This window comes from Mus musculus, chromosome 6 (assembly GCF_000001635.26).
Source record: "Mus musculus strain C57BL/6J chromosome 6, GRCm38.p6 C57BL/6J".
NCBI lineage: Eukaryota > Metazoa > Chordata > Mammalia > Rodentia > Muridae > Mus > Mus musculus.
This window is the reverse complement of record NC_000072.6, coordinates 118,260,640-118,284,197: the sequence shown is the minus strand read 5'-3', so window position 1 is coordinate 118,284,197 and position 23,558 is coordinate 118,260,640. Positions and strand designations below refer to the sequence as shown.

General features: G+C 44.4%; 1 long non-coding RNA gene across 2 annotated transcripts; it reads right to left on the bottom strand.

Moving 5' to 3' along the window:
- Positions 1-4,696: 4,696 nt before the first annotated feature.
- Positions 4,697-22,532, bottom strand: Gm30557. 2 transcript variants are annotated; one of them, XR_377995.2, is made up of 3 exons: positions 22,299-22,532; positions 17,305-17,386; positions 15,485-16,721 (listed from the first exon to the last, which is right to left on the bottom strand). It is a non-coding gene; the product is annotated as a predicted gene, 30557 (long non-coding RNA). The 2 variants fall into 2 exon arrangements; XR_377996.1 differs by lacking the exons at positions 15,485-16,721; positions 17,305-17,386 and adding an exon at positions 4,697-4,886.
- Positions 22,533-23,558: the final 1,026 nt, after the last annotated feature.

The following is a 23,558-nucleotide window of genomic DNA, read 5'->3' as shown; positions in this document are numbered from 1 at the left end:
GAGGAACAGAGAGGAGGGGCTGCCCATTGGGGTCAGGGAGACGCAGTGACCAGTGTCCTGGGCCAGTAGAACCCTGTCTCTTTCTGTGGGACCCCGGAGGCCTAAACTAGGAAAGATGTGAGCTTGCTGGTCCTTGAAGCCAGGGCTCATGAACTGTATGTGGACAGAGATCTTCAACACAACTTAGTGCACAAGGCGTTCCCTGCCAGGGATGCTCCTTGATCCCTCCCTCCCTGACCGTGCACCCTCCCACTCCCACCCCTCCCCACACATCAGAATGTTGAACTCAGTCCCTTGAATCTCAACATGTATTAAAACTATTTTCGTATTTCAGAGCCAGTATTGATCTTGGAAGGAGCCATTTTTAGGCTGTCTGAAGACCATTCTATCTGAGTTCTTGTGCTGAGTCCAGAGTCATGACCAAGATCACTTCATGAGAGGATGAAACACATTCATCCTTCAAGTTTACCCAGCCACCCTCTGACTGTCCTTTCTGGGCCCCACAAACCAGCACCTGGTAAGACTGTGTAAGAAATGCAGTCTTCCCTGAGTAAGCAAAGGGTGTTCACCCTTCCCGCAGCTTTTTTTCCAGAAAGCTTAAGGCTGACCAGACATCCCCAGGGCTTCAGAAACCGCCATGGCTAGCTAGAGTAGATGAAGCCATGTGGGTACATTGTGGGGAAGGGGGACAGGTGATATGAGGGTGAGAAAGTCTCCCAGATCCAAGTCATCTCTGAATGGCTGTGGGACCTTGAACAGTTGTCGGATCCCTCCCGGGCACAGAGTCCTCATCTGGCCATAGCTTACTGATGGAAGCTACCTGAACAGGGCCTCTGTGGTGCTTCCATTTGCTGGTGCCAGTCATGGGCGCATGGGACACGGGCAACTGTTAAAACGTGTACTTACAAAGGATGAAGCACATGCCCAGGGACCCATCCAGGCTGCTGTCCTATCTGCTCAGCCAGGGCTGCTCAGGGTACCCTGAGCTACTGAGATAGTTAAATTCATGTGTCAGTTTGACTGGTTCACACAGTGTCTGAGTCTTTGGCCGAATGTTAGCATGGGTGGGTCTGTGAGAATGTCTCTGGGTGAGCAGAACAGACTGCTTTCCCTGATGCACTTGGGCCTCAACTAAACACTCGAAGCCTTAGGCTGAAAGACAACAGAGGGAATTACTTCTGTCATACACCTTAGTCTGAGACATTGGTGTTTTCTGGCCTTTGGATCTGGAGCTGAAGATAGGATCTTTCGGCGTCTCACATCCACCACTCTTCACGCTGGAACTTAGTCCATCAGTTCTCTGGGGTCTCTTGCCTGTTTATTGTATCTTGAGATTTCTCAAGCTCTAGACTAATGTGAACAAATTCTTTATAATAAATCACCCTGGATATCTCTAGGTAGTAGACAAACATATGTGTACATCTATTTTGGTTCTGTTCTTATGGATAATTTTAATACAGAAACAAAGACGAGAGGGAGGCCAAAGTCCATTACACTAGTCTGGTGATGGTTTGAATAAAAATGGCCCCATAGGCTCATAGGGAATGGCACCATTAGAAGGTGTGGCCTTGTTGGAGGAAGTGTGTCACTGTGGAGGTGGGGCTTCAAGGTCTCAGATGCTCAAGCCAGGCCCAGTGACTCACTCTCTTCCTGCTGCCTGCAGATCCAGATGTAGAACTCTTAGCTACCTCTCCAGCACCATGTCTGCCTATGTTCTGCCGTGCTTCCCACTATGGTGACAACAGACTAAACCTCTGAACTGTGTGCCAACCCCAGTTAAATGCTTCTCTTTATAAGAGTTGCTGCTGTCGTGGCGTCTATTCACGGCAATAAAGACCCTAACTAAGACAGCCAGGAAGGATGTGCCCTTTCTATGCCACCATGCAGAACCCTGCCTCCTTGGCTGGCCATCAGGGTCTATAAGGTCATCATTGGCCATGTGCAGAGGGAACAGACTCTGTGACCTGAGCTTCTGTAGAGAAACATGATCTAAGCCATTGGGGCGACAGAGACTGAAGCAGCTATGGTCTGGGTGAGCTCCTACTCTCTATGAACCTGAGTTTCCTCCCTGTGAAATAAGGCAGGAGGCCTTCTTCCCAGGGTTGAGGTAGCCCATGTAGGTCCAAAACTTAGCTAACATCAGAAAGTATTAGTTGATACCTTCACAGGAAGTCTGGGGTTGTCTTGGTTGTCAAGAGAATCCTGGCTTGGTCTACAGCTGAGAAGCCTAAAGCTTGATGATATGCCTGGAAGCCTCTGTCCAGACCTCAGCAAAATGCACAGGAAGACCCCATAGGATGAGCTTCTGGGATGATAGTTTTTGAAATCTTAGTATCTCTGGAGTCCTCTGTAAGCCCAGCACCACTGGGGTACCCAAGAAGCAAGGTCAAGCCTGCATCCATGTCCTAAGTCAGAGCTTGGCCACTAGCATCCCTGGAAACCTATTCTTAGAAACCTCTCAATGTCCCTGTCCCATGACAGCTAGTCCAAAACCTAAACTCCAGGGCTGCTGCCTGAGCCTGGGTCCAGGGGGAAAGAGTTGGGTGGTGTGGTGGTATGAATATGCTTGGCCCATAGGAAGTGGTATTGTTAAGAGGTGTGGGCTTTAGAGGTCTCCCCCTTTGCTTAGGCTCCACCCAGTGCAGAAGAGACCTTCCTCCTAGCTGTCTGTGGATGCTATTCTCTCCTGCCTACCTGTGGATGCCAGTCTCCTTCTGGCTGCCTTCAGATCAGGATGTAGAACTCTCAGCTCCTTCTCTAGCACCATGTCTGCCTGTGTACTGCCATCTTCTGAAACTGTAAGCCAGCCCCAATTAAGTGTCTGCCATGGTAAACATCGCCTTGGTCACGGTGTCTTTTCACGGCAATAAAACTAACTAGGACAGGTGGTCTAGGAGTGTAGCCAGAGTAGGACAGGAAAGGTCCTCCAGAGGAGATGGCAGTGGATCTGTGGGGCCAGAAGGGTCCACTACAGAGGTGTGAGGCTATCCCAGCATGGGTGGGAATCTGTGACCTCAGCAATGGAGCATGGTCAGGAGTCTCCCACCCTCCATAACAGCACTGTATAAACCTATGGGACAGCGGGCATGGCAGCCACTGTAGCTACCCTGGGGTCAGACTTTTGTTTCAGAACAGCTGGTGGAGTGAATGCAAATGGGCTAGAAGAGACTGTATAAAGAGGCTGATGTCTCCCTTCACCTGTGGAGAATCTGGATGAGCAAGAGGCTCCCTGGTATCTTGGGGGCAAGTCAGGATGTGTGAGCTTCTAGCACAGCTCCATGGGATCTTTACAGGGATGGTATCAATGCCCTAGACTCCACTGCAAACAACTCAGCCAGGCTCCCCAAGGACAAATACCGTGGGCTATCAGTCCTGAGGAGACTTGGAACACAGAACATAGAAAAGAAGGCAGAGTAAGAGGCAGGGGTAAGGCTCCATGGCTGTCTAGCCCAGGGCATATAGGAATCAGGCCTGAGTCTGGATATTCTTCATTAGTGTCTTATTCAGGGAAAAAGAAAGATGTCCTGAAAGTCTTAGCTTCTCCAGAGGAGTCCAGTATGGTACAGGGTCACCTCTCAGGATCCCCAGGTTCTGAGATAAAGTCCCTAGAGAGTCCTCTACTCACTGTCTATACTGTTGACAAACAAGATGATATCATTTCCAAGAGCGGTGGCCTCTCATACTGGCACTCAGACTGACCCCAAGATTGGGGACATTGCCTTCAACAGGTTCCAGGTGAAACCCACTTGGCCAACTTCTCCAGTCTGGGTTGTCATCTTATGTACACTGAGGGGACACCGGCTAGCCACACCCAAGGGCACCACCTTTCTGGCTCAGAAAAGACAGCCCTCAGCAGCAAAGAGCACAGAAGCATAGACATCTAGAATCTTCCTCCAAACTTAGCCCACATGTAGGCTTCATTGGGTCCCAGTGAGAGCGTTTAGCTCTCTCTGTGTGTGAGGAGAAAACCATGGACACTTCCTACTTCACACTTCTTCAGGAGTGAGTCCTGGTGTGTTGCAGCAAAGTGGGACCAGAGCTTCTCTGAGAGATCCCCAGAGAGTCTCTATGTCCGACTCCAGTGGGCCACTCAGGAAGCAATGGCATGTCCTTGAGTTGCTATCCGATAGGGCTATTTGGAGGTCAGAGAAGGGTGTTGGCTGGCACATAGTGGTTATTTGATAACTGGGAGAGGCTCTTGGGCCCTGGACAAATGAGACATAGCAGAACTGCTTCCTGCCTAGGTCAGATGACATTCAGAGCAGCTCATATGCCCTATGTGGCTCCTTTAAGGTTCATGGGTTTCCAGGAAATCTTGGGATTTGGGTCTATTGGGATTCTGACTTTGATCCTTTAGCTGCATTATCTCCCATGCTCCATCTGTAATGAGTTCATGTCTGTCAGGAGCTTCAAGGATGGCTTTGAGCTCATGATCTTGCAGTGGGATGGATCATGTCCCAGATTTTCCGAAGAACGTTTGAGATTGGTGGGAGGATCAATAAACCTTCCAGTTAAACTTGGCAGACCAAACACTTCACGTAATTTCACTATCTGAAATTCTCAACAAAATGGCCACAATTAAATGCAGAGGTCTGAAACCCACAAGGCAAAGGAGTCACACATTGAATAATGATTTTTCCATCAACAGATTTGACAGTGGTTGCTTAAGATTATAATGGAGCTGAAAAGACTCTTCCTGTGGTGGCATTTTAATCATTAATGTTACAGCACAACATACAGGTCACAGATTTCTGGCAATGCTGGTAAAAGGGAGCTCTCTGCGCTGTTGTTTGCGTGAAAGTGTTACAGGCTTCGGATGTAACATAACTGACGCCATGATGAAAGTACCATTCAGATCATAAAACTCAGCAAGTCGGCAGCACTACCTGAGAACAAAAACAAAACAAAAAACAATCAAACGCACACACACTGCCATCCCCAAACCCTAATCCATCAAAGTCCATAGTTCCAGAAAAGTCCCTAAGTGTACTAACCATGCTTTTTGGTTTCTGTGGTTTCACGTCCAGCTAACTATTCTTGCTAACTGGAGTGTATCAACCTGGGGTGTGGTTTTTGTGTTTCAAAAGTTGAACCCAAGAAAGGCTCAGGACAACATTGGGATCCCAAACACCCCGCGTAGTTGCTAGGCAGATAATACAGACAGTGTTAGCCTGAACCCATGTCTGAGAAGACTTCTCTGGTGGATATTCTACAACAAAGCACAGTTCAAGGCTGTGAAGCTCAATGGTAGCAAGTGTCCTTAGCATGTGTGAGGCCATAAGTTCAAGCCTTAGCGCCACATATACAAAGCACAGCAATATAACTGTGTCCAGTATGTAATAATTGACGGTGATAGTAAATAGCTATGCTACTGGTTGTGTTTCAGTCTCTGCTATTATTTTAGTATGTACATCTATCTACTCATAAAAGCTGTGAACAGTGCACAGCATTGTGCTGGCAGCTTTCCACACTGTGTGCTTGCTGGGTTTCTTTCCTGCATTCCTGATTTATTTTTTATTTTTTCCTATGTATTTTGTGGGGGGAGAAGGTTCATGCCATGGTGTGTAGGCGGAGGTTAGAGGACAACTTGCAAAAGAGCATTCTCTCCTCCTACAGTAGAGTCCCAGGATGGAGCTCAGGTTGCTGGCCTTGGTGGCAAGTGCCATTACCTTCTGAACCATGTCCCATTTATGATTGATTTAATCTTACTGTCTTGTTTATTATGACCTTTATATGCATTATGGCCTGGGCTATGTGATACACACACACACACACACACACACACATCCAAATTAATATATAGGCCACACTGAATATATACCTCATATCCTAGATGTGTAGTGGAGGAGGTTACACTAGTCCCATGGAGTATAGTCTATAATGCTTTCACACTGGCAAAAATTCCTGGCAATACATTTATCAAAATGTGCCCCATTGTTAAGGCTGTGTTCCTGAGAAATGCTGGTTGCAGAACATGGAGAAATCAAGGTGGGACTGACTAGAGAGTTTTCATTCTACTGGCTAGCTCTCATAATACTGGAAGATGCTATGCAGGCTGCTGGGGCAGCGCAGTCATCAGCTGTTTTATCCCCCTGTGAATCCTGTGAACTTCAGTAATGACTGGCCTGGCAAGTTACACTTGTGGATACAAAATGGTAGCATAAATAAAGGTAACCAACCACTTTCTGTTTAGATTTAAGGCCTGTTCCACAGGAAGAAACAATCACCATTACAAATCTGGCCAAGGTTTCCATGGTTGAGCAGCCCACATGCCCAGGGGTCAACCCACTATATTATTTTATTGCTAAATTGATACAGAATCAAGCTGCAATCTAAATTATGTCTCTACTCATAGATTAGGGTAGCCCTCCAACCTCATAGGAGAAGTTTCTTTGTGAAGTCGGTGGTGGTTGCTAACACATAAACTCACAACTGGTCAAAGTGCAGTGAATAAGTGACCATCAGAGTGTGTGTCAGCCACAAAGAGGTCATCTACATCACACCTGCTCCTCAAGATTTGGGAACCATCACAGAAAAAACAGAGATCATAAGATCATCAGAGCCAGAGATCAGAGACCTCTGTACCAGAGTAAATGTGTCTTCTGGACATGATAGGACCTCTTCAGTCATGAACTTAGAGTGGTGTGATTGTCTGCACAAGACCTACACAAGGGCAAGCCAATCCACTTCCTGGCATGGATGGGAAAGGGTGCTTATGAGTCCCTACCCATAACTGAGAAGTTACAGAGAGTTGGTATCTCTTGAGGGAGAAAGAGTCAGTTTTCTCTAAGAGTGTGGTTTCTGGTAGGTTGACCACACTTTGAAAGTATATGGACAACACGAATTGAAGTCTACGGGTTATTACATGTTTTAAAATAAAGATCATGAAGTTGTGGGGAGTGGGGAAGTGGCATGACTCTCAGATGAGTTAAGGGGAGCAGCTAGGAATGAATATAATCAGAATGCATTATATGAAATTCTCAAAGAATAAAATATTTTTTAAGAAGAAGCCCATTATGCATTAATGAATGTAACAATACGCTGAGGAGATGAAAAATTGTACAAATTCACAGACCAAATGTTAGTGCTCCCAATTTTATAAAATAAGCACTAATGGGCATAAAAGGTCACATAGGTCCTGCTACAATTACAGCCGATGATTCCAATACCTCACTCTCATAAAGGTCATACAAACTAAAAATCAATAACAGCAACAACTGTCCAGAGTGAAAGTGCACTGGAGAGCGAGCAGACTCAACAGGCACGTAAGAGTATTCCACACACACTGTTCTCCTCACCCAATCGAACTTTCTTTCAAGGAAGCCACATTCTATGCCACAAGCTGAGCTTTGACAAGTGAAGTGGAACCAGAATAAGTCCTTATATCTTATAAGATCATAGTACAAGAAACCAGAAGCTCACAGGAGAAAAACTATAAAAGCATGGACTCTCACCATACGCCCCCATGAGAGGTCAGTGGGTCATTGAAGAAACCAGGGAATTTTAAATTCCAAGAATCAAATAAACATGCCAGAGCTTTTGGGATCCAGCTAAGGCAGTCCTAAGAGGAAGGGACACATCTAAGGCAATCCTAGGAGAAAGGGACACAGTTAAGGTCATTTTAAGAGGAAAATGCATAGCTTATATTTTTAAAAATTAGAAAGAATGGCCAGCTGCATACAATTAAGTTTGACCTTATTATAAATAGTAAAGATCTCAAATAAACACCCTAATGTTGTAATTCAAAGCCCTAGAAAATAATCATCTATTATGGTTCGGATGTAAAATGTACTTCACAGGCTTACCTATTTGAGCTTAGTTCCCACTGGGTGGTGCAGTCTAGGAAGGCTGTGGAACCTGAAGGAAGTGGCCACAGAAGAAGCTTGGCTTCAGGCCTCACTTCCTGTTCACTCTACACTTCCTGAGTGCAGCTACAACATGACCAAGCATCCTTCTGCTCTCACCAGAGTGCCTGTCCTACCTGCCATCGTGTCTTCTCCACAACAGAGTATATTTCCCCTCTAACTGTAAGCGAAAACAAAGCCTTCCTTTCTTTCAGGGTATTTTATTGAGGCAATGAAAAAGTAACTAAGATACAACCTAAAAGCCAAATTGATACATAGTAAGAGATAATTAAAATCAGAAGTTGATGAAATAAAGAATGGAAGATTAATACACTGGCTTGATAGAACATAGAGTTGACACTTTGAAAAACAAAACAAAACACTGACAATCACCCTACTGAAACTAACCAAAAGAAAAAGAGATGATCAAAACTAATGAAATTAGAGATTGAAAGGGGAGGTTGTTATAGATTTGAATGAATTCCACAGCATCATGAGGGAATACTTTGAAATTTTATATTCCCCAGAGATGGAAGATGAAGAGTTAACTGATAAATCCTTATACATGTATGACCTATCATATTAAAAGAACTCCAGAGGAACAAAATGGATAGACTATATACGCACTAGCAAGGGAGATTTATGAGGTAGGCTCTACATACCCATAATAGCGTGCGTGATCCAGCAATGGCCGCTGGCACACAAGACATGCTGAGAACCCCAGAGCTGCTCTTCACCTGAAGCTGGATGACTTAGCAGTCGAAAGCTGGTATGGTTGGCCTGAGGAGTCCTGGAGTCAATGACACGTGGTCCATGTTGGAAGGCCAAAACCATGCTGGAGCATGATCACCAGAAGAGGGCAGTAATAGCAACAGCAAAAACCACAGATGTACTGGGTCAGGAAGAAGTAAAGGCAGGTAGGTGAGCAACACGAGTTTCTTCTTGGACCACCTATACGCTGCCCGTGGAAAGGAGCTGAAGCTCTGGGAGCAGATGATCCTTGACTCGGTCACTCAACCCTCTTTAGGAAAGTCTTCACAGACATGCTTAGAGGTTTGTCTTCTAGATGACTCCAGATCTCATCAAGTTGATAGTCAAGATTAACCATCCAAAATCAATCAAGAAGTTATAGACAACTTAAACAGGACCATAAGAGTCAGTGAGGGTGAAGCAGTAATGAAATCTTCCCATGAAGAAAAGCCAAGACCAGATGGGTCTGTGAGGTCTACAAACCTTTAAAGAAAAGCATACCAGTGCTCTTCAAACTCTTCCATAAACAGAAAGGCAACAAACATTACTGAGGTCTTTATATAATGTCAACATTGCCTTGATACAAAATTAGGAGAAGAGCAGAAACAAAAGAAAATTATAGACCAATTTGTAGACTAATGTCCTTGATAAACACAGAAGCTAAAATCCTAGCAGCCTAAATTTAAAACAAAACAAAACACAGAAAACAAAAACAAAACCAAAAAAATTAAGAAGATCATACATTGGGCTCACCCATTAGTTTCATTTTAGGGACACATGGTTGGTTCAACGTATGCAAATAAGTAATATAACACATAAATATACGGAAGGACAGAATAGTAGGATCATCTTAATAGATGCAGAAAAAGTCTGTGATGATTCAGCATCTTTTCATGATAAAAGCCCCAGAGAAATTAAGTAAAAGAAAAATAATTTTTTTATTTTATTTTGGCATTGGGTAGCAGTCAATGTTGAGATGCACAGCTGGTCAAAATGCTGAGAAGAGACTGAGCACTCGTTCCCTAAAAAGGCATCTCTATCAACACCAGCTGCCATCACCTCATCAAGGCTCAGGGAACATCCTCAAACAGAGTACAGAAAAGACTGAAGAGCCAGAGGATCGAGGGAGGGATGCTGTGAAATGTGGTCTGCTGCACATGACACGGCTATCATACACATGCAGGCATAGCATCTACCTACACAAGACGTGCACAGATCAAGCCAGCCAAACTTCCAGCATAGACCGGGGAGGGGCTCCCAAGGCCCCGCCCCTCACCGTGGAGCATTCTGTAGTTGATAGCTGGCTGGGGGAGGAGGAGGAACCATGCTTTTATGAGGGAGGGTCTGGCTACGTGTAGATTTCCCATGCTTCTGGGATGGCTCCTCACCCATGCAGCACTAACTGTACTTAGTGGGTTAGTGGGGAAGAAGGAGGAGGAAAGGAAGAGAAAGTTATAAAGTTGTAAGGAAGATGGGAGGGAGGGAGGGAGGGAGGGAGGGAGGGAGGGAGGGAGAGAGAGAGAGAGAGAGAGAGAGAGAGAGAGAGAGAGAAACAGCTCTAAATGGGATATCTTCCTCCCCTCAGAGCTCAGGGAGAAGATGCAGAAAGAGAGGCAGAGGGGACAGGGAACACTAGAAGAACATGGACATTTAAATCAATTGAGAAAAACTCACATGAACTCACAGAGACTGAAACAGCTAACATGGGGCCTGCACAGTCTCACTAGGTTCTCTGTATATATTTTATAGATTTGGGTTTAGTATTTTTATGGGATGTCTGAGTGTGTGAATGAGTGGGTCTCAGGTTCTTATACCTTCTCTTGGGGATCTTTTATCTCTGTTTATTTGCTTTGTCCAACTTTGCTGTGATGGTTTTTGGCTTACCTTATATTTTATTTTGTTATGTTTTGTTGATATCTCTTAGAAGCATGTTTTTTTCTAATGAAAGACAGAAAAAGACTGGATCTGAATGGGAGGGGAGTGGGGAGGCCTGGGATGAGTAGGTGGAATGGAAGCTGTGATCAGGATATACTATATGAGAAAAGATCTATTTTCAATAAAAGAGAAAAAGGAATTTATTTTTAAGAATAAAGAAGAGGTCTTTATCTCCAGTGGAATTTTATTCACCCATAAAAAATGGAATCATGATATTTGCAAAAAAAAATGGTCAGAAGTGGAAATCATTATATTAAGTGAAATACTCTGTAATCAGAAAGAAAACTACTATCTACTAATGTAGACTTAAAGTTACATAGATGTGTGCACTTATTCAAGAAAGGGTTTCAGGGGTTCATGAAACTATGGAAGTGATTGTGAAATGGGAAGAAGAAATCATATTGGTGAGGGGAGATAAATGAAGTAACATAGGAGAAATTAGAGAAGAAAAGTGTTTGGGAAGGTAGGGAACCAACCAGAGAGAAGCAAGACCTATGGAGGACTGCGGGGAGTATATTGATACATACACATAAAAGTGCTGTAATAAACTCGTTACTTTATGTATACTCACCTAAAAGACTAAGAAAGCAAATGTAATTGAGGAAAATATGTAATAAAAAAAAAAGAAAGAAAGCAAACCTGGAGTTAGTGATTTAGCTAAGTGGTAGAGAATTTGCCTAGAATTCTTGACGGAGTTCAACCCTCTACCTGACAAAAAATAAAATTACACCCCTTGTCCTAGTCTTCTTTCTGCTGCTGTGATGCACACTATGACTGTGGTAGTTTGAGCGAGAACGGCCCCCACAGGATGGAATATCTGAATACTTTTCCCCAGTTGGTGGAACTGCTTGGGAAGGATTAGGAGATGCGGCCTTATTGGAGGAAGTTTGTCACTGAGGGTGGGCTTCAAATGACTGATTTAATTCCCTGTGTCTTTCTTTCTCTTTCTGTCTTGTGGCTTGTGGCCACCATGCCCGGCCACACGTCCTTTCACGTGTTTGCTTTAGCAGAACATCCTTTCACCTGTGTCTTGTGCTTGTCCTAGCACTGAGACGTGACTCTCAGTTGTTCCTTTGCTCTGCCATCATGGATTCTAATCCTCTGAAAGTGCAAGCCAATTAAAGGCTTTCTTTCATAAGTGGTTTTGATCACAGTGTTACCATTAGGGCAATAGAAACAATGGCCAAAAGCAACTTGGGAAGGGAAGATTTCATTCGGCTTATAGATATAGTCCATCATCAAGGGAAGTCAGGGCAGGAGCTTACAGTGGGAACCTGGAGGCAGGAACTGAGGCAGAGACAATGAAGGAACACACTCTAAGGACTTGTTCCTCCTGGCTTGCTCAGCAAGCTTTCTTATAGAGGCCAGGCCCACCTGTGTAAAGTTAATGAGCTGGGACCTCCATCAATTAGTGATCAAGAAAATGACCCCCAGACACATTCATGGGATAATCTGATGGAGGAAATTCAATAATGTTCCCTCTTCCCAGATAGTCAAGCAACAACAGAACTAACCATGGCACCCCCTTTATAAAGACACTGTACATTGTCTCAGTGTTGATGAGCACCTCGCATGTAGTTCACTTGATGATTTCTGAGTGGGATAGATACTATGACCTCCCAGCTTCCTGCCCTAGCAACTGCTGCCACCCTCACTATTATGAACTCTCCCTTAATCCAAAGTAAGTGTTTTATCATAGCAACCAAAAGTGTTTTGTTTTTTATCACTGGAAAGTTTATTATATGGATGTTTGTTTATCCATTCGTGGAGTTTTATCACAGCAACAAAAAGGAACTGCTATGGATGCTGAAAGCAAACACAGAGAGCAGACCAGAGCAGGGGAACCAACAGCATGTGATGCAGCTATGGCCATGACACCTGATCAGAGCAGACCAGAGCAGGGGAACCATCAGAGTGTGGCACAGCTATGGCCACGACACCTGATGGCAAGACTGCCAACCACAGAAAGTAATGCCTGCCCCTGCCACCCCTAGGTAATCTACAAGGGAGATTGTGTGTAAAGTGGTGTGTAAAGTTGTATTGTGCAACTGAGTCTTCCACTGGAACACACATCCATTTAAAACCAAGGCCACAGATGGCCTTCCCATCTGCAAAAGGATGCTGGTTTGATTTGTCTGAACCGTTGAGACTAACAATCTTTCCTTCTACCTGATACAAATTATACCAGCGAGAAAAGAAACAGAGTAAGAGATTAATACTTTGTTTCCTGGTACTTCCTGTTTTGAAGCTTTTTAGTTACTTTGGCTTTTTCTAGATTTCTGATTTTTAAATTCTTGTTTACAGTTTTGTAGGTTAATTAAGCTAGTGTGCTTTCGCTTCTGCTGTAACTGATAAGAATTTCAAGGCAGTGCCTTATCCCCCACAGCTTTGAAGCCCTTCTTTTCCACAAAGCTACAAGTCTCAGTATAGCCTCTCACACCTCCACCCCATATCCTTTCTTTATCATTCACACTTTACCATGGTCTTCCTCCCTTACCTCATAGCTCCCCTATTTCACTGCTTAAATATTGATACCCAGAGCTCTAAAGATATTTATAAAACACACTTTCCCAAACCTGCGCCTCAAGGCCATTGTCTCTGAATCATAAAAGGAGCAAAACTGAAGTGTACAGTGTTTCCCATACTAAGGGAGCATTGAGATTGCTAGTAAATTAGTAGGTAGTAGGACAAGCTATAGCCATCTCCCCCATAAATAGCAGCGAGAAATTCAATTCCTAGTGACGAGCCCTCTGGGAGTATGAGGAAGAAACAAAACAAACAACCTGAAGGGCAGAGAAGAGGCACAAGTGAAACCTGGAAAACACTTTTATCCCTATGGATGCACAGAACACATCAAGGAAACATAGACTATGAGACATCACCACACTGTGACATGCTCCCAACCTTATGAGCTCCTAAGAATGGAAATCAAATTATAGTAGATAGTGAAAATGTCAGAAAAAAAGTAGTTAAGAGTCTTACTTTTAAAAGGATCAGTGACCATACAGAGGAGTCAAATAGTTATATGAACAAACTGTCTCAGGGTGTCTGTTGCCATGACAAGTACCAGGACCAAAAGCAGCTTGGGGGGGGGGGGATTTATTTACCCTACAACTCTTAGGTGGCTCTCCATCACCCAGGGAGTCAGGCCAGGAGCTCAGGGCAGGAACTTGGAAGCAGGAACTGGCATAGGAGAAACGGAGGACCGCTGCTTCGTGCCTTTTCTCACCATGGCCTGCTCAGTCTGCTTGATCCTAGACAAGATCTCCTGATCAGGAGTGATGTAGCCCATATGTGGTAGGCTGAGCCCTCTCACTGTAATAATCAACCAAGAACGTTGCCCACAAACTTGCCTACATGAGGAAGATTCTCTCTTCCCAGATCAATCTAGGTTTGTGTCAAGGTGACAAACCAACCAGCACACTGTGAAAATCCACTCAATACCTCGACATGAGAGTGACAGAGTGAACAAAACAATAATGTGGAGAAACTTTTTAAATATAGAAGACCATATACCAAAACATCAAAAAAAGAACCCAAACAAACCTGGAAATGAAAGATAATCAAAAACAAAACAAAACAAAACAAAACAAAAAAAACAGATCAGGGGGCTGGTGAGATGGCTCAGTGGGTAAGAGAACCCGACTGCTCTTCCGAAGGTCCGGAGTTCAAATCCCAGCAACCACATGGTGGCTCACAACCATCCGTAACAAAATCTAACTCCTTCTTCTGGAGTGTCTGAAGACAGCGACAGTGTACTTACATATAATAAATAAATAAATAAAATCTAAAAAAAAAAAAAACCAACAACAACAAAAAAAAAATAGATCAGAAATCATTATCACAGAAGAATGAATGTCAGTTCAGACATATATGAATAAAAATTAGTAAACATTACCAATGCTTCTAAGAATCCCAGAATATGTGTAAGAAATGGAGCCTTAAAGCCCATGGAGTAAAAGATAGACTCGGGATAATGTCAACAGGCACAGACAAGTTATTCAATGAATTTAGAGGAAAAATATCCCTAAACTTAGGGAAGGAAATAAACATCAAAGAAGACAGACATTTAGAATCCTAAATAAGAACAGCTAGAGGAGACCCTGTCTGTTCATGACATGTCATAATCAAGACATCAAAAATACAAACCAAAGAAACAACAGGAAGTGCTATAAGGGGAAACAACAACTCAAAAAGGCAGACATTTCAGAATAATAGCAGATCTTCCATTAGCAACTACAAAAGTTGAAAAAGCAAAAACCGATATACTTCAGATCCTGAAAATAAATAACTGCCAACTAAGACAGCTATAGCTAGTAAGACTAGTTCTTAAAATTAATGGAGAAATGGGAGCACCTGAAGAAAACACAAATAAGGCCGATCAATTGTAAGCAAGCTAACACTGAAGAAAAAAAAAACATTAAAAGCAATGGAGGAAGAAGAAAGACAGTTTGACCATGAAAACTCATGAAAGAATGCATCACATGAGAGGAACACACGGTTCGTGAAAGCAGAAAGGGGGCTGCCAGGGGCGGAAGGATGAAGGAAGGATGGAGACGAAGAGAATCAACCAAAAAAATGAGCTACGTTCAGAATTACTTAATAAGCCATTACTAGTTTGAATGGTATTTTTGTTAAAAATATATAATTTTTTAAATGCCAAAGAATGTTATACATATATAAAAATGTCCTAATGAAGTCCCTTACTCTGTATAATTAATGTATGCTAGAAAAAGAAAGCTGTGCCAATACACAAGGTTGACCTTAAAGACACCCTTGGTAATAGATGAAAAGTGGGGTGCAGAGCATGGTTTCACATAGTCCAGGCTGGCTTTGAACACTGTCCTGGTCTCTCAAGGGCTAGGATTATGTGCATGTAGCATCACATCAGTTTCTGTGGAGCTAGAAATCAAATCCAGGGATTCACACATGCTTCGCAGGGACTCTGTCAACTGAACTGTATCCCCATCCCCTTAAAGAGACATGTTATAATGGTGAAGCATTTATTAACTAGAAAGATACAATCATTATAAATACATATGCATAATACAGAGCTACACGATATATAAATCCAAAAGGACAAAAATAAGGAAGAAATGGGTAATTCCATTTCCTTCCTATTAACTGCCCTCAATATTCAACTTTTAGATCTAAGAACAGGCAAAGCCAGGAACCACTGGGATTGCCAAACACTGCTGGATGGCAGAAGAGAACTGTCGAGTACCACTTTGTCATGGTCATCCCGCTTCTAGGACAACAGGAAGTGGTTTTACAACCATGCTGTACTGGAACTAGTTAGAAAAATAGTGGTTCCCGTGAGGAAGAGTGCAGGATGCGCTGGAAGAGGGATGAAGTGATTGTCTGAGCATTGCGGATGCGCTACTTCACGACAGGCCGTGGTTAGACGATGTTTCCTTTATAGTAACCACTATATGCATCTTGATCTCCTTATGCTCTATTCAATTACATAAAATTTATTAACTAAAGAGCTGCAAAGAGAATATTTAGAGGTATGAGGACACTTGGGAGTGATGAATATGTTCTTTGTGTTAAGTGTAGCGATGGTTTCAGGGGAATGCATATAGGTCAAAACAGGAAGCATATCAAATAGACATAGTGGGTTTGGGCGGATTCTCTAGAGGAACAGAAATGGTAGAGTGTACTGATATTCTACCAGAGGATTTATCAAAATGGCCTACACAATAAGGACTGGGTTCTTCCACAGTGGCTGTCTGCGTGCTGGAGGGGTTGGCAACCCAGCAGCTGTTTGGACCATAGATCTGAGGGCCCCAGATGTCCCAATCTGCATCTGAAGACCTGAAGGATCCCTCAAGAGCTACTGGTTCTCAGTCAATGGTGGAAGGTAGAAGAGGCTAGAGTCTGTCACCAGTGGAGGATGGTGGCAGCGGCAGTGGCAGCAGTGCACATTCACCATCATTAAAAGAAGGCAGGCAAGCAAGCAACACTGCCCTTTCCCTGGGCTTCTTTATAGCTGTGATGTGTCAGAAGATGCTACCCCTCTGTGGAGACCTTCTCCCTTCAGTGACTCCTTCCTGGAAATGCCCTCGCAGAACTACCATGAGGCAAGTGTCATAGTTGATTTCAGATAGTATCAAGTTCACAGAGAAGATCAGTCACCACATGTGCTATAGGGATGCTCCCGCCTTTCAAACAATGTGTAGAACAATTATGCTGGAAAAAAAATCACAAAATATTAGACTTGAACAGTCATGTAAACTAACCAGGCTTAGCAAATGCACATAGAGCTCGCACTCAACAGCACTTCAATGGATAGTTTTCTCTAACGCACCGAGAACAGTCTCCAGGATAGACCAGCTGTTAAGCCACAACATAACTCTCAGTAAAAGTTTAAAAATTAAAAATCATACTGCATATCTTTTCCAAACACGATGGAATTAAATTAGAAATTGCTAAGATGGGGAAAATGGTAGTAAATTTATTTTAAAAATCAAACAATACATTCCCTAAAATTGCTGTGCTTTGGGTAGATTTGAGTGAATCTCTCATAGTTTCATGTGCTAAAGTCTTTGTCCTCAGTGTGTTGACACAACACAGGAAGGTGTTGTGATCCTTAGAAGCGGAGGTGGGCAGTGCCAAGGTGTGTGTGTGTGTGTGTGTGTGTGTGTGTGTGTGTGTGTGTGTTTGTGTGGGTGTGTTGCAGACAGGAAGAGTGAGCCTGCATTCACCTCTGATCTCTTATAGGGATGACAGCAAGCCACATCCTGCAGCATCCAGACCACTCATCAGAACTGACCCTGCTCCATATCCATCGACCTTCAGCCTTGGCTTTTCCCTGCTGTGTCAGTAAGGCTTCTCATCACTGTGGCCAGGGATGCCTGAGCAAAAGAGTTGTGAGAAGGAAGATCTTAGTTTAGGTCATGGTTTTAGATGTTCCAACCCATCATGTGGGGAGGCATCTTGCACACATCACTCGAGACTAAGCCTCATCTCTCAAAGATCCAACCACATCCCAATGGCACCACTCTGGGGATCAAACCTCAACCACATGGGCCTTTGGGAGTAGTCAGCATCCTCACTATGGACCAGAACTGAGAGTCTGGTGAGTGCATGGCTCCCACTGTCAATGGCCTGAGCAGTGGGGTGGCTGGGCATGTCAGTAACTGTAATTCCCAGTAACTGGGGAAAACACAAGGAGAGGCTCTGAAGACCTCTTAATCCACGGGGCTTCTGCAACGCAGAATCCTCCTGGGTACTCCTCTTATTGTTCAATCCTTGGCTGGAGGTAAAAGTGTTAATTATTTAGTACTGCACCCTGGCATTGCTATAGCTATTTTTGTGTTTGTTTATTTATAATTGTTTACCTCTCAAATTGAATTGATGGTTTGCTGAAGTATCCCTTATACCTAGAAAATTACTGAGGCAAAGTGGATGTTCAATCAATATCTGTGGATAGATGGATGGATGGATGGATGGATGGACTGACAGAGAAGAAATGGCAAGCTGGGGATCCTGGCTCGTGCCCATCAGGATGCCTTGTATCGATTGTCAACTTGACAGGGTCTAGAATAACCCAAGAGGCACACCTCTAGACATGCCTACAGGAGATTGTCTGGGTTGGGTTAGCTGAGGTGAGAAGATCTACTGAACCGAGGACAGCACTTCTGCATGGGCTGGGCCGAGACCAGCATAGAAAGGGGAAACTGAGTTGAGCACTAACATTCCTTGCTCTGTTCCTGATTTTCAGATACAAAATGACCACCTCCCTCAAATGCCTGCCACTGTGATTTCACCACAAGCTGATCCAAAACAAACCATTTTCATATAAATTGCTTTTGCCGGATTATTTCATCATAGCAAAAAGAAAAAAATACCTAATACACCTATAACCCCAGCAATAGGAAGGTTAAACCAGGAGAATTGCCGTGAGTTTGACCCTCTTGGACACCAAAGCAAGATCTTGTCTTAAAAACTAATTGAAAAAAAAATCCAAGACAGATCGAAAAAATGAGTGAATGGAAGGGAGACTGATGGATGAATACTATAGACTCGTCAAAATTTATATATTAAGGCCCCACTCTCAATAAGATTTTATTTAGAGATAAAGATTTGGGGCAGGGTAATCAAGGTTGAGTGATATCACAATGTCAAATTCAATGAGTCATTGTGTCTTTATAAAAGCAGAAACAGACACCAGGGATCTTTCTCTCCACAAGTGAACAAAAGAAAGGCCATATTAGGATGGCCATGTGCAATAGAAGAAGAGAGCCTTCACCCGGAACTTCATTAGCACCTTGACTTACATTTCCAGAAGTGTACAACTAAATGTCTTGATTATGCCACCGAGGCGCTGGTATTTTGTTATGGTGATTCACGTAGACTAAGACAGGTGGGGTGGATGTACACAGAGGTGGGTAGGTGAGGGATGGATGAAGGCTAAGAGGACGATGAGTGGATAGATGGATAGTACATGAGCGGATGGAGGATGATGGATGGATGGAGAATGAATGGGTGGTTGGATAGATCATGAATGAATACATGATAGCATAGTGAGGGAGCAAACGGGAGGCTAATGGCTAGTCACAGATTATTGAAGAGTGGATGATACTCTAGGCCTCCCTGTGTTAGGCTCCATACACTGGGAACAGTTCTCTCTGAAAGCAATGCATATGTTTGACGACAGCTCTGACTACCTGTCTTGGGAATTGATTGCCTGGCTTTTTAGCTCTCTACTACATACCATAGTTCCAATCTGGAACCAAAGGGTTCCTTTGCCACCGTGTTCCGGCTTACAAAAGAAGCCCTGGCTAAAGCCCCACTAGGATGCTCACGCACTTCCAAGTATTGGAGGCTTCCCAGAGAATCTTCAAGGCGCTCTGTGGAGGAACTGAAGCAGAGATAGGAGGAGAGGAAGCCCTGCCCCAGGAGCTGATGAGCCACTTCTATCACCAGCCACTTAGCCTTCAATCATCTACTGTCAAGCAGACAAGAGACACCAGAGGGGCCATTATCTTCCTCCTGGAAGGCAGAGCCCTGGGGTAGAATGCGTTCCATTCTCCGCACAGCTCGGGGGCCCTTCAAGGACATCTGAGGTTTCATATAAAGCTCTCTCTCTTTTGTGTCACGGTCATTTTGGTTCTATTTAATATCAACTTACAGTCAAGAAAAACAAAAATTTTTAATCATTGGCATGGATTTCACCATTCATTTTTAATTTTGCTCAATGTTGGCTTTAATTGAAAAACCAAAACTATTTAGCTTGCATGTAGAGCCACCAATATTTTTGTAATTCATATGCATGCGCACACATATTTTGGTTATGTCAGAACATTGTAAATCCTTCACTGAACTAACTCACCTGGGGACTTTTCTTTTGGGGAGGCCTGAGTGCTCCACCAACTGCCTTGATTTTGGAGTGTGAAGTCTGGACCTCATGTTGTGGCTCTCCCTTCCCCCACTGGCCCAGGATGCAGGCCAAAGAAGGGGAAGTCTTAGGACAGGAGCATCCCCCACCCCCAGGGCTGGATCCAGTCGGCCAAGGAGGCCTCCCTGACACACAGCTGACCTTTTCTTCTCCGCAATTGATTTCCAGTTGACTTCGGCCTTCCATTTTACACTTCAGTGCTTCCGTGGCCTGTAAACCCCTTTGAACAGGGGCTTGGCCACCCAACAAAGCCAGCGGGGGCACAGGGTCATAGGCCAGACCCCTTCCTGTCCAGTCTAGGGGAGTCCTCCGCTTCCAGCCTCACTATCCTCTCTTCTCTTCTTTGTAAATGATACAAATTGCATAGCTGTGATGATAAAGATACACTTTTTTAAGCTTTATGTTTTGAAAATAGTCTCAAACTACAAAGAAATTTCAGAAGTAGTTTGCTTTTGTTTTTGTTTTTTTAATCTCATCTGCTTAAACTCACCAGCTGGTAACAAGATAAGGGCACTTATGGGGACTTGGTATAATACTCCAAACCAGGACATTAAAAAGTATGTGTATATTTGTGTGTGTGTGTGTGTGTGTGTTGGGATGAAGGCTGGGGGTGCGGGGTGTACAGATGTGCACAGTGCCTGCAGAGGCCAGAAAAGGGCACTAGATTCTCTGGAGCCAGAGTTAAAGTGAGCATCCCAAAATGGGTGCTGGGAACTGAACTCATGTCTTATGGGAGCAATATATTCTCTGAAGCACTGAGCCATCTCTCCAACTCCCAGACTGAGAAATGTAATGATGAGGCAATACTGTTTCTAAATATTCAATCTATCTTTAGACTCCTTCCATTGTCCCAATATGGCCCTTTGTAGCATTTATTTTGTTGTTATTTGGTTGGTTGGTTTCTTAATATAAAATCTAACTTCAGACCATATCAGTCTGTAACCTGTGTCCATTGGTTCTCCTTTAAGACATTTTCAGAAAGGAAAGCGTGGTCACAGCACTGTGAGTGGGCAGGTGTCAATGCCCACTCTTCTTCCATGCTGTCACAAATATGCACATGCCTGCCCATGAGCATTTAAACATGTGTGTGTGTGTGTGTGTGTGTGTGTGTTTGTGTGTGTGTGCTCAAGCGCAGATCCCAAACACATGCACACCCCGGCCCCAGAGTCTGAAGGTGCCAGCTTGTGGCTAGAAAGCAGCAGAACTCAACAGTTCCACATCTCTCAGGTCTACGTCACTCCAGGCAGCCTCCCCGGCACCTGCAAACCACAGCTGCCCTCATTTGAAAAACACTATCATCTATTATCTTTTGCACTCACGTCAGATTTGACGCTTTAAATATTCCTTCTTTGGGGCTGGGGCTGTAGCTCAGTGGTAAAGAGTGCTTAGCATGCGTACAGCCATAGATTCACATCACAGCACCAAAACACTGGCTCCTGTCTTGGAGTGTACCAGCTACTCAGTACAGCGTAGCCACGTTCCCCTCACTGTCTCTTTCTTCCTTTCCGAGGAAAAGCACAGAGACCAGCTTGCGATCTGACCCGCACAACCAGCCCTTCTTGCTCCTTGCTGCCGTGTGAGACCAGAAGTCAATTCCTGTTCCCAGCAAAAGGGCTCTTATTCAAACACCACCCAAGCTCTTCCTGGCTTCCTGAACCTACACTCAGTCAGGAGGCTCATGAGTGTGAGCCTCACCTGAAGCCAAGCATCTCACCTGTACACGGGACTTCAAGCCACCCTGACTAAGGGCTGCTGACTTCTCAGTGTTGATCCGATGGTGACTTGCCTGCCTCCAATCATGTGCAAAATTAGAATAAATGCTTTCCCTTCCAGCTTGAAACAGTCTCGAATTCACCTGGTCAGACCCCTGCTGTTTCAGACAGACTTGTGTTGCTTTTTTTCCTGTCCATGCACATTTTAGGCAAACCTTATTCACCTAAAAGCAGTTGTAGCTGTCTACAAAAATAGTCCCGGAACGTGAGATTATCACAGATATTTTCAAGTGTATTCCTGTTTTCCATGTGTCAGAGATAAAACCAGAAAAAATCATGATAACAGCACCCCAGCCTTTCCCCTTTCCCGTTTTCCCCAGAACCGTGAAAACAGCCCTTTGTGCCTGTGTGAGACAGCTGGAGGTCATACTGGGGTTGTGGATCTACTGAACCACTCTTTCAGGCAGGAGGCTCCACCCAGGGCCTCCACTACTGTCAAAGTGACACTTGTCTCCCAAATGCTCCTGCATGGCCAGCAGAGGCACTGAACGGTTAGTCCACCATCCAAGGCCACTCTGAGGGGCCTAGATTCCCGGCCAGTGCTTTGCTCTCAGCTACATATTCTAGAGCAAGGACACAAAGCAACACACCCACCAAGAATGGCTCTGCAGCATTCTGGACAGGACTTGGGATCGAAGGGAACCCTCCAGGCAAACCACCAGTGTCCAGATGTTCTTTGTCCAGGTGAAGAAGGCCTAGGAATTACCATATGTTCCAGATGTTCACTTGCTTGCAGCTAGGCAGAGACTTCAAAGTTCTGAGGCAGGGGTTGGGGACCATGTCCAGGACCACAGGGGAGGAAACAGATACTGAAAAGTCCACAGCCTGCTTAGCAGCAACATTAGAAGGAGGAGCTGATCTGGGGCTCTATCTGGGACACAGGCTACAGAGCCCATGCCAGGGGCTGGCAGGGAACAAGGCGGGTTGAGGAATGTTACATACTGCTTTGAAATTTTTAAAAATGATTCATTCTTCTATGTTTTAATTTGTTGTTTGTTGCATATGTCAGCACAGGCTGGCCATTTGTCCTTTGGTGGTGTGTCTGTTCAAGGCTTTCCACTGCCCATCTGCTGTCCCTGAGGGGAGACTTGGTTTTGAAAGGATCTCTATGTGGTGCACTGGGTGTGTGGGTAGGTGGGTGCATATATAGGAGTAGCTGGCTAAGTCAATATCTGTGTGGCTTATGTCCACGACTCCCTGGATATCTGTTGACGCCTAAGTATAAATAGCAGCACTGGGTGTTACCAGAAACTCATATCACAATGATCAAGGACAGAGCTGGACTCCTGAATTTGCTTGTCCCTCTCTGGGAGCAGCCTGCTTCCCGGGAGCTCCAAGAAAGGGCTGCAGGCAAGCTTATCGGGATACATACATATCCTGATCTGAACTAACTTGGGACATCAGTACTCAGGGCATGGGGTAGCATCCTTCCTTTTGTGCTTCTGCCTCATACCTCCCATCCAGCTTACTACATCCCCTGGACAGGTCATCTAGCTGTCTGTCTATCCGTTCATTTGACTTGTCCACCTATCTTTCCCCTCACTACTCACCCACCCACCCATCCACCCAGCACCTGTCTGCAGTGGTTAATCTTGGGTTTTTACATCCATTAAGACACAAGTTCATTCTGCCTAGTCAATTTGGTGATGTTTATAACCACCTTGGAAGCAAACCTCTGGACATGCGTGTCTGTGTGGGTGTTTCCAGATAGGCTGACCTGAGGTAGAGCAACCTACTTTGAATGTGGGAGGCACCATCGCACAGGCTAGGCTCCCAGCCTGAATAAAAGTCAGGAAGCTGGAGGAGCACTTATACGCATCTGTCTCTTTCCTGACTGTGTACCCAGTGTGCTCA